We start from the raw sequence: 12,611 nt of genomic DNA, 5'->3' as shown, positions 1-12,611 counted from the left end.
TACACGTTAAATGTGACTTCTATCAGTTTTGAGTATGAACTGAATGCGACCCTGAAGTGACCCACATGTGCAAAAGATAGCCTGACGTGATACGTGACCACGCAGGCACGCACTGTGTTTACAGAGGTAAATATGTTTTTTCCGCCACTCCTCCTCCTGGGACGCAGAATTGTGACGTTTGTTGCATTTCAATGACATAAAGGTCGAATAAATGCGACCTGGTGGTTCAGGCTGAAGTTGAATTGCAAAATATCAAATATGTATCTACTATGGTCAAGACACAGTAGGAGTGAACTGATAATAGACTGGCAACAACTGAAGGACAGACTGACCCACTGTTGTCTCTTATCTTGAACACATTCCAAAGACAAATAAACAACACATACATTTCTCCTCTGTCCCAACTCCAAATCTTGTTTTGCTCTCAAACCCTGTTTTTCACCCTATCCCCCAAAATCCTATCAAATCCATGAAAAAATACCAGCATGTGTCCATGTGTACCGTGTGCAAACTGTATGATGTCTTATATTTGTGCTTTGCATTATCTTGTGTTCTTCACTGCAAATTTCGAAGAAAAGGGTTAAGTGGCAGCGCACCAGTTGCGGCGGCCTGATGTCCCTAATCATCGATCACAATCTCATTTGATGTACTCTGTGCTGTATGTACTCTGTGCTACCAAATGACAATAAATGAATCTGTAATCTCTGTAATCTGTAATGTATCAGATTTAGGACAACATATGAAAGTGGCCTGGGTGGGATTTTAAAAAAAAAGAGATTTGTGCTGCTCAAACTGTCTTTAAAGGAGTGATGTTTTACTTTTTTAAATGGAATTATGTATTTTAAAACATTTCCCTGTGGTCTACATAAACTCTAAATGCAATGCTTGGGTCTGAATTCTTCATTCATTCAACTCCACAGGTCCATCTTCAACCCTATTTTTGACTGACACTAGAAAGGTCATTTCAAGCACTGGCCCTTTAAATGCCCATGACCCCACCCCCTTCAGGTTGTTGACTGTGCACTCTGTCCCGTTCAGCCACTTGAGTTTGATAATACAATCAACAACTGGACATTTTAGGTAATCGGCTCAAAATTTTGTCATATTTTCAGTATGGACTACAACTGCTGCTGCTGACAAACAATTATGTCATACTTGGAGGAATGTTCATCGGAAGTCTTGACCTCATATGTACAACTGTTGTGACGTAACAAATTAAGAAGGAATAAAAACGGGTTGTGGAAATCCATTTGATTTTTGCTGGAATGAATATAAAGATAGCTTTGCAGCACCTGGAGGGCTCAAATTCAAACTTTTTGAACTATTAGGGTCCAAATACACAAATAAATGTACCAAAGACAAATAAAAGTGGATTTAGCAAAAGATGACCTCTTTAACAGATCGGATACAGGTCACATATGGGCAAAAAAATCAGATTTGGGCCACATTTGCCTGCAGCCTGAACGTAGCCAAAGACCGGACAATGCCAGGATTGATCAGCATCATCAGGCTTTTGACAGAATAGTTCAAGGAGAATGAGACATCATTTATAGCCATGGATTAGCCTTCATAAAGTCCAGACTCTAATTTGGGATGTGATGAGGACTTGATGTAGCAGTCCGATTCTCCATCATCAGTTATCAAAAATTAATGCAACTATGGATGGAAAAAATATTATCAACCTTATTGTGACACTACATAAGCATTATGTGGCAAAAAAAATGTCACAGTGAATGTCTGCTAGATTTAAAAACAAAGGTGGTCCCGTCACAATATTGCATGTATGACTTTTTTTTTGGGCAATGATTGTTAAAAAAAGAGGCGCTGAAATTCTAATTACACAACGTTTTCTTCAGATATTGTGCAATGTCCTCTTTAAAAGAACACAAGCGAGTAACTCTTAACTATATTTTCTTCATGCTCAGGCCTGACCCCAGTGCAGGCACCAGTTGGGTAGAAGTAGTTGAAAACAGCTGCCTTTTACCTTGACGTGGCTGAGTAAACCTCTCCTCAGACAGACTGCCTAATGCCAGCTTCACGTTGTCTGCCGCCGCCTTCTTCTGTCTACTTCTTTATTCTCTGCTGTCACTTTTTTGCATTGCGTCTCCTCTCTCTACATTTCACAAACTTTTTAGCTCTGTGTCGCCTCTATATTTTTATCACACACGTCTCTCCCTTCACTTTTGGTTGGCTTCCCTCCCCCTTTTCCAACTTTCTCTCCGTCTCGCAGCGTTTGTCTTTTTTCCGTCTCCTTTTCGCCTTCAGTCTCCCGCTTTCCCTGCTCTCTCCTCATTTCTCTCCCATCTCTCGGCTGGAGGTATAAATAGGACTCCTAATAAAGTGCTAATTAATCTCTGGTGACAAAATCAAAGAAAGCACATCTGCATTGCTGAGAGGAGCGATGGAGGGGGGGAGAGGGCGGAATGAGAGTTAAAAAAGGAGTAGACAGGAAGAGAGGAAGAAGGAAAGACGATGCAGAGAAGGAATAAGGAGAGATGCACAGGCACACGGTGAGGCATTTCAGAAAAGGATATATAATATATAATATATAATATATACACATTTAAATACACAGCAGTGTCTGTGACTGACACTACAGGAAGTCTGTTACCAGTCACACATGGATCTAATCCATACTGGACCTGCAGACCATGCAACAAGACCCATGGATCTCAGACAACACAAGTCAGTGTGTAATAAAACATCATCAGTGCACATCAGTTGTCAGCAGTCAGTTTTCCATTGGACATATGCACAAAACTTGACCAAAAAAACAGAAGTGTGTAATGTTGGTTTTTCCATTAAATCACAAATGCGATGATTTGTTAAATGATTATCTCAAGATGTCAGGAGGAGTCATTCCATAAACATGGCGATGAACATAAATATTTGTCGTTTTGAATCTAGAATGCTCATTACCCCTCTATCCCATACTAAATGTAAAAATGATTTGGTTTCCTCCCGTGTCCACACATTCCGCACCATGTTTGTTTGAAAACGCCGCTTCTTTGCTTGTAACATCCATCAACATCTAGTTTGTTTTTTTTTTCAAACAATCTTGGCAAGTACTGGCTCTAGGACCCAAAAAAGTTTGTTCGAGGAGCTCTTTGGAAAAAGGGATTCATAAAGTAGATGACAAACAGGAGGAAAACTCCAAGGCACTCTCTTTAAGCATTAAAATGCCTTTATTCTCGTGGCAGGGTCATATATAGACCTTAAAGTCTATATATGACCCTGCCATGAGAATAAGATAAGAAAAGATAAGATATACTTTATTGATCCCCCAAGGGGGAAATTCAAGTGGCATTTCAATGCTTAAAGAGAGTGCCTCAGAGTTTTCTTCCTGTTTGTCATCCAGTTTTTTTTGTTCATGTGACTCTAGTTACGCAAAAAGCTCTTTCCATTGCAGTTTTGTGCGATATACCAATTTCACTACGCCTGAAAAACCACCGACAGAGACACAAGAATTGCTGACTCACGTTATAACAATTTCAGCTCACACTGACGTACATTCCTGTTTATTTTTGCCCCTCTCCTATCTCCCACATGGACAAATAGGTTGAAATCTGGTGAATGTTTAATTCAGGGCATAAGACTCGCGTTGTTTTCATCAATCCATTTTGAGCCTTCGTTTCCAATGGAATATGATCTTGGAAAAAGTCAGTGCCTTCAGGTGTTCCAATTCATTTGCCCCATGAAAAAAGTGACATTTACACTAAGTTCTAAAATAAGTTACTTCAGTTTTTTTTCTCAGTTTTTAAATTAACTGGAACAGTCTGGGCCAGAGTCCACTGCATTATATTACATAAGCAAATAAACAGTGGCTTCATTCTGGTTAGTCTAACCCAGTGTTTCTCAAACTGTAAGGCGGGCCCCCAAGGGGAGGTGTGCCGGGGGGGCATGGGATCACTCCTGGGTGTGTAGCAGGTGGAACTAATGTTTTAGCATTGGAGCACCCTGGACTCATTTTAGGGACGTACAACAAACAAATCTCCTGCCATGGTGATCTGTCACTAGACTAGACAAAGAGTTTAGGTTTGGAGAATGGACAAGGATTGGACTGGAAAAGAAAATGTGCAATGTTTCTGTTTTTGCACAGTTTGTACAGTTTGCACTTCAATGTTCTGAGATGTGCAATGTAAACGGGCTCATTGCAGCCACTGATATTGTTAAAATGTTCATCTTTGTTACCAAAATGTGTTTGTCGTTCTAAAAAAAAGTAACTTTATTATCATAGTTGTAAGATAATTGCACAATTCCTATTTCTATTTGGAAAAATATTGTCTCAGGGAGCAGTCTGATTGAGTTTATTTGTATTATTCAAGCAAAAATCTAAGTTATTTTTCATTTGCACAACAAATTATCCAAGGACAAGCAAAAAGTATTGTAACAGTATTGATGTTTCTTTCAATAAAAGTTATAATTGTATCACTGTTACAATGTTGTTGGGGTTGAGGGGGGCCTGGAGATTTTTCATCCTCCAAAGGGGGGCCTGACAGAAAAAGACTGAGAATCACTGGTCTAACCTAAGGCATATTTCTTGTGGTGTTAGAAAGGGAATAAAGTAAACTGATAAATACAGACTGATCTATAATAAACCTTAAACAGTCATTTTAATGATTAGCATGTGTTTTCAGGGACAGAGAAAGAGCACACATAAGCTGTCTGTCCACTGGCTGCTCACATCAAAACAAAGTTCGAGGGAAGAAATTAACTTTCCACACTTTTTCCCTGCAGTCTTCCCTGTTTTTGTTATTCTGAGTTACTTCTGCATAAACAAACTTGAACCTGAAAATGGTGAAAACTAGATTTGGGCTTTATTTTTTAATTTATGACAAGAGACGAGAATAGGGAAAACTTTGGAGAGACAGAATAAGGTCATGGGAACAGATGAAGGAAGAACGTTCAAGTCATTAGTTTGAAGGAGATGAAGTCGTAGCAGTAGAGGATGGAGAGAGGAATCACCACCAGGCCGTCACTGTGAGCCATGTTCTCTTCAGGATAATATATGGACCAAAAAAAAATTCAAATGTGATGCATCCTTTTGTCCTGTATTAGTCATTTGAGCTTAACTTCCACTTCAGATTCAGCAGGTTGGACACTCGGCTCCTTTCTGCTGCTGAATTATTCAAACCTCTTGTCATTTTGACCACATGGTCCAATCACTGTCGTCCTTCTGTCACCGACTCCAAACGCCTGCACTGATTTTTAAACTGAAGAACTACATCATCCATCTTCTGATGCTTATCTGGGGGGCGGGGGCAGCAGGCAAAGCAGAGAAGCCCAGACCTCCCTTCCTCCTCATCATCTCCTTCGCCTCCTCTGGGTGGGGTGGGGGGGGGGGGGGGGGGGGGAAACTATCATCAACTCAAGGTCAGCCAAGAGGTGCTATCCCTGAGGCAGTCTTAATTCATACAACCAGAAAATTACGCAACATATGCCATCAAATAGGATTTAGAAAAGCTACAATATATATTAGAGTTCAGACCTAAAATTCACAATGAGACAAACTCTAAACTACTTGTATTACAGAAGTCTGCAACATTTTGAAAGCCTGCCAAATCACACTCTCTGCTCTAACAGCCAGTTTTACAGACTGGATGTAATGTAGCTGAATATAATTTGGATGACTTTAAATTATTAATGAAAATTATGATGCTGACTCACTCACAGTTGCATTTCTAATGCTGATGAAGACAATAACAGGGATCAGAATATCACCTGTTTATTTCCAGGCCAGCTCTGTTGTTTAGACCATTTGGTGTCATGTTGCTCTTCTAAAACCAGTAAGTGGTGACTTGACAAGTTGACACAGAAATGTAAAAAGTAAATGTAAAATAAAGCGCAGAACGGTCAACCAAACAACCAACCAACCTACCAAAATCAAATTAAAGTAGTCTAGTAATACCTTTAATTAGGATAAAGTAACAATGACAGGAAAGGATGGAGGTAAAACAGAATCGATTTCACCTGCAGTTCTGTTCCATCCCAGTTCATACTGCACTGTATTAAAGGTGCAGGAGCAACAATCAGCAGATTTTTTGCAGCGTTCTCATCTCATCCATTTCATCATTTATCCTGAAATCACTTAGGATTAGACAAAGTCTGCATGGCAGCCTGAGGTGGATCCAGTACCTGTTTCCTCTCAGACCACTTGAATTACAATATGCTGGTAATTTATGATTTTTTTTTTTTTTTTTTTAAATTTTTGTCTAGCACTGGGAAAAAAAAAAATAAAAACAAAACAACTATGAAGCACTGCAGGTTTAAGTGCTGGAATGTCTCATTTCAAAGCCACATTCTGGTGTGGATATTATGGTTGAATCTCGTGGCCTGTGAGAATATCTTAACTTGTAACACTGTGCAGATGGATTTCTGTTTAGTTTTAGTAATGCGTATAATATGACGTAGATTGCACACAGGTACAGAAGTTTTTACGTTATAAAAACTAGGAGTTCAGATTAAACTGAGAAATGGAAAAAGTGCAGTTTATAGAAAGCTGAAGACATGATGTCGTATGATCTCAGTGTAGATGCATCCTCTATATTATGCATTTGAACAGTTGAACAGTGAATTAATGAAACTGAATCATGAAACCAATGCAACGTGATATCATGACTCGCGTTAATATACACGCCACTTTTAATTGTCTGTACGCATTGTAAGCTTTCCATGTGTATGTTCATGCCGCGTCAAATACCACACACTGAGGGTTAGGGTTATGTGAAACGGAGATCTTGGCGTAAATTAACATGTGATCAAATGGTGTTGAATAACATATGAAGGGTTGAAAATGCATATGTATAGCACACCAAATGCTGTAAGAACTGGCGTGACATACAACGCCATGAGATCAATCTCAACCAATGAATGTTCACACCTCTAACAGGACGCTGCTTCATGCTGTTCTTTATTATATGACAGCTGTGTTATGTGTTTTATATTTAGGGTTTCAGCTCATCAAAGATTGTAAAATAGGTATTTGGCAACACTGGGAGAACCATCCTCCAGTTTTTTCTCTTCATTCATTGTCAAAATAAGACTTCCACTCTGCCCAAGCTCTGTTTATACTGTACACAAGTAACTCATGTTCTTAAAGCTTCCACACAAACATTCTTCTATTTCACATACTTAAATTACATTCACTCTTTAACCCATAAAGACCCAGTGCTACTTTTGTGGCAGTTCCCAAATGAATTTTCCTCTAGATTTAACCTTTCTTAAATGATTTATCACCATTTATTCAAATATTTTTCTCTGTGTTTTGCATTTGTTCTTTGAAAATCATATATTTTCCTGTATTTAATTTACTGATCATGTAGATGTTCATGGAAGCGCAGATTAAACTCAAAAAAGTGACTTTTTAAGCAAATATATCAATAACTGAACACAAAAATTAGCATCTACAACCATTATCACTGATCCAACTCCATGGGTTTTACTGGTGAATCAATGTTGTAGAAAATGACAGTGTTTCCACGTTCACTACGGAGCCTCTGAACACCCAAATGGGTCATATCTGATGACCATGAAAAGATGACAAACTGTATTTTACACCGATTATTTTCATGTATTGACAGGACTAATGGATCAGAAGTTATTTAACATTTTACATCAGTAGATGATTTAGGTCACCGGTTGGTGATTTGGTCTTTATGGGTTAAACAAATAACTCCTCTAATTAAAAGTGTCAAAAGAACCTGAAAGGTGTGAGATGTGCTGCTGGTCTCTGCAGATTCCCTGAGTCAAAGCTGGACAGGCGACGCTACAGAGAGGAGTTCCCTTTGGATGAGCAGCTAATCTGCAGAAGCACCATCAGCTGCCTGCAGAGAACAGCCTCCGCTTTCAAAGGCCCCATTGGTTGGCTGTTCCCTGAGGTTCGGTGTGTAATAAGTTTGATGTGACTTCACAGGCAAACCTGCAAGTCTTGGATTTATTAAGCTTCAGAGGGACTTGACTCAGTGGAATGAAAAAAACGTCCTAGACAACTGTTGCGCCTGCAGCAGAAGCACAGTGGACTGATGCAGCCACTGGAGGGACCTCATGTGTTTTCTGTCCAAGCATCCTGGTGAATAAAGTTTTTTGTTTTTTTTTTTCTCTTGCATGACAACTTTTGAGCTCTCACCTATCTACGGGGAGGCAGGAGTAGACAGGATTTTAATATCCGTTGCACTGTGGTGCCGGTAGCTGTTGAAATACCCCAAGAATACTACATAAACAGGTGTGTGAACATGCTCTGACAGATGGAGGTTTTTTTTAAAAAATCACTTTGTGTTGTTATAGAATAGTATTGCACGCTTATGATTTCATTCTTGTAACTTAAGAGCCTTGAATACTGTTTTATGCAAGTCTTTGATTGCAATGAGAGTAAAACACCCCTTTTTTTAAACTACGGAAAATGGAATACAATTTATAGTCCAGGACAAAACACGATTTTAAACATTATGAGTGCTAACTTCGTGTCTGGCTCTGGAAATAAGTTCATAACATAATTGATGTCAGTGATGGAAGCTGAACCGTACAATGACTCTGACTCTTTTATGTACTCATACTTTATACATTATTCAACTGTGACACTCTGTGCTACCAAGACAGAGCTCCGACTTGTACAAAGTGGAATATTAAAGGTGACTTGACCCTGCCCTTTCTGTTCAGCCCTAAGTCATGAGTCTCAAACACATGGCCCTCGGGCCAAAACTGGCACGCCAAAGGCTCTAGTCCAGCCCGTAGGATGAATTTGTAACATGCCAAAATTACACTGAGGATGTTAACAATCATTTTAGTGCAGGGGCCACATTCAGGCCAATTCGATCTAAAGACCAGTAAAATACAACCATGATAACCTCTGAATACTGACAACAAACTCTGTTTTACTGTGAAAAAAGGAAAACTACATGAAATATTTACATTTACAAACTATCCTTTAACAATGAAGTGCGAATTACCTGAACAAATATGAACAACCTGAAATATCTTAAGAAAAATAAGAGCAATTTTATCAATATTCTGCCTGTTACTAAATGTTTTGTGTATGTGTAGATCCACTGTGATCTATAAGTTGTAATGTACATGTGTAAATGATAAACTCAGGCATAATATTGTTAAAATTGCACTTATTTGTCTTAATAAATTTCAGGTTGGTCAGGTTATTAACATTTTTTAAAGGATAATTTGTAGATTTAAACATTTTCATGATGTAATTTTACTTCTGTCACTCCTAAACCTACAAAAAAAAAATTGAAGTTGATATTATTCATATATTATTTTGTTGTTATATTCCTAGTCCGGCCCACTTCAGATCGTATTGGACTGGATGTGGCCCCTGAACTCTGTCAGGAGTCTGCAGTGCGCACAGACCAGCCGATAGGCGGCGTTTTGTCCCCATTTGCCTGCCTCTCCACTGCCTCTCCAGGCTTCACTTCAAAGCGATAGATCCCCAAATTCATAAATAAAAAATCAGCAAAAAGGGGAGGGGGGGAGGACTGCACATCTTTTTCCTGCAAACACAGACAGTGGCGGCTGCAGGAGCGCATAATGCGCACATCCAAACCAGGGACGGAAAAGCAGTGATCAGGGAAAAAAAACACTATCTGCAAAGAATACTGAGGAAAATTAAAAGGAAACTGATACGATTACACTTTAATGAAGCAGCAAACTCTCATAATTACATCAGCAGTCTGCAGAAATAGTGACAATTAACAAAGCATTAATTAACGTCCCCTCCAAGTCATAACCCTCACGGGGACAGAACGCTTTGCACAAGTCTTTAAAAGCAATGTTATGCAATATAGAAGTAGGAAAAAGAATATTACTGAGCAGATACTGAGTTCAAAAAAGTCCTGACAAGAAAACAATAGGCAGACATGAAAGTACTGGTGAAGGCGCATGACAAAAATAAACTTCATCACAAAAAACAAACCCATCATCTTCATCAAATGTGCAAGGTTTAGAATAACAGTCAACGGCCTGTGCACTTGGACTAAAACAGGGATTTTTACACATGATGTTCACATGAAGTCATTCAGCCAACACTGCAACAGCAATAGACACACGAAGTCAAAGCATGGACACAAGTCCAGTAGAACTTAACGGATTAATCAACACAATCACCAAAACGGATTATTAGTTTGGTGGTGGATTTGGAGAAGGCGGTGGTGCAGAGATCAACCAGTTTAGGAGGTGACAGGGCGTGTAAAACATCCCCCCTGCAGACCCACAAAACACTGCGCTCCATGTCGCCAAATTAAAACTGGTTCTAGCACCAATGAACGGAAAGTACTAATAATAATGATACAAAAGAATTTAAAAAATGATACTAGTAAAACATGTGTCAAAGGGTGCGCATGGTAACAGAGGAAGCAGAAAAAGCAGGAAGTATAAGACAGATCAATCAAACGGTGATCGATGACAGCTGCTGACGCGCACAGGGAAAAGTGGCCTGAAGCGGTAAAGGAGCTGCACGAGTAAGCCCAAAAAAGTCTAATAATCAAGACAAAGAAACAGTTCTAGTGTTTATTACCTTTCTGCAGCAGCCTTCTCTTCAAATAGCCTGCAGAAAAAGCATTTTCCCCCCTCTCCGGTTCCAGACTGGATGGGTTAATGCGTCCTCATGGAAGAGCGAAGGAGGAGGAAGCGGGAGGCGCAACTTCTGTCTGCGCGCGCCTCTCTCTCTTTCAGTCCTTTCCCCCCCACCACCCTCACCCCCCCTCCCTGTTGACACCAGCTGAACTGTAGGCTGTGTGTGCTGCTTTCACACTCCTCAGAAGAAAATAGGAGTCTATAGAAAAAGCTGTTTCTATAATGGGCTTTTGGAGTAAGAAAAGTGTCAAAATAATCATGTGTATAAAACAGACATACCTGTTGGTGTGCAAAAACAAATGTAGTTGTGCAAAAAATAAATATTTGTACATTTTTGATAGACATCAGCTTTTTCACAACAGAACCAGAAACAGAGTGAAAAGACAAAATAGACTTGATTCAAGTTTATGGGGTTATGATGGTGTCAAAATATTCATGTGCATTAGAAAGACACGTGTGCATATTAGCCTATAGTTGTGCAAAAAAAAAAAAATTTCAGCTAAAATTTACTTAGGAGGTCAATGAGTGGCAATTTTTGTCAAAAAAAAAAAAAAAGTTGTAGGTAGGGATGCCCCGATACCGATATGAGTATCGGCTCCGATACTCAGTGTGTGTACTCGTACTCGTAAAAGATATCCGATACAAATGCACCGATACCACTTACGGCCGTGTGACATTCACAGTTCAGTGCAGCAGGTACGCGGTGGTGGAATAATGTGTGGGGAGTGTGAAGAGTGTGGAGATTTTTCAAAATAAATGACGGTGATAAAAGTAACGCTGACTGCAAGTAACGTTACAGACACAGACAGATACGGACGCAGCGTTCTGTCCATCCTCTGCGTACATTCCATCCGTTTTCCAGGTGCTCGCGGATGTGTAAACAGAATGAGAATACCAGCGGGAGTACGGAGCGGTATGGACCACTGCCAACAGAAGTGAAAACAAAACTTATCTCTCATTTCTCTTTTCTCTACCTGCTGAAGCTAAGCTTTTAAACCTTACCAGTGAAAACGTTGCAATATTACTATCACATTAGTGTTACCTCTGTCGTCTCCATGTTTGTTATTACTGACTTTCTTCTTCTTCTTCTCAAAAAACTTTACTCTTCTTCGTGGTATTTGTCCAGTATGGTTAAGAGCAGCACCCCCTGGTGGATTAATTGAGAAACGTTCATTCCAACACATTAAATGTCAGTAGCAGCATTTTGTTCCAGTCAGACTAATGACAACAACAATAAAGTACGTTTACAAAAGGAACTAAGAACTGGAATGGGGTTATTAAGTACTTGTATCGGTACTCGGTATCTGCAAGTACTCAAATGTGAGTACTCATACTTGGTCTGGAAAAAAGTGGTATCGGTGCATCCCTAGTTGTAAAAAATGTATAGAACTGTGTTGAAATAATGCTAATACATTTGTGCACAGATTCTGCTGATTCTACACTTGTTAACTACTGGCACCAGCATCTTTACACTTGCTATTGAAGATAGGGTGTGTGCACGCGTGTTGTTTTTATATTTATAACCCTTTTTATTATTATTTTTTTAATGTTTATTATACTCTATGGGCTGTAACTATTTACATGTCTGATACAAATAAATAAATGAAATGAAATGACATGAAAATATGGCATTAATTATGATGAAATTGGACATTTTTGACCTGAAAACATAGTTCATATCACCATCAACATGTTGCAACATAACTGAAATCCTGTAAATTTGCATAACTTGCATTTACCAACATAAGTTCCTTTGGGGATTCACTTGTATTGATTTCTTATGCACAAAGACATAAATAAGACCTCTAAGCAAATTTTAGCCAATTTGTAAACTCTTGAATGAGTTCAGTCATACATAAAAGGTATTGTGTGTTTTTTTTTCCCCGTCAGAATACAAATGAATAAGTTTTGACAACAAGAATTACAAACACAAAATGCAACTGCATGATTGTGCTTTCTCCATCATGAATACGAATTCACCAACGTGACTCCACTGTCAAAAATAGGTCACCACTTCACAAGTATCATTTATC

At 39.1% G+C, this 12,611-nt stretch overlaps 1 protein-coding gene across 1 annotated transcript in view; it reads right to left on the bottom strand.

Annotated features, from left to right (window-relative positions):
• The window catches only part of grip2b (glutamate receptor interacting protein 2b), a 388,052-nt gene that overhangs the window by 192,161 nt on the left and 183,280 nt on the right, over window positions 1-12,611 (bottom strand). The window lies entirely within an intron of this gene.

The sequence above is a fragment of the Sphaeramia orbicularis genome, chromosome 5 (assembly GCF_902148855.1).
Source record: "Sphaeramia orbicularis chromosome 5, fSphaOr1.1, whole genome shotgun sequence".
In the NCBI taxonomy this organism is placed as follows: Eukaryota; Metazoa; Chordata; class Actinopteri; order Kurtiformes; family Apogonidae; genus Sphaeramia; species Sphaeramia orbicularis.
This window is presented reverse-complemented; position numbering and strand designations above follow the sequence as displayed.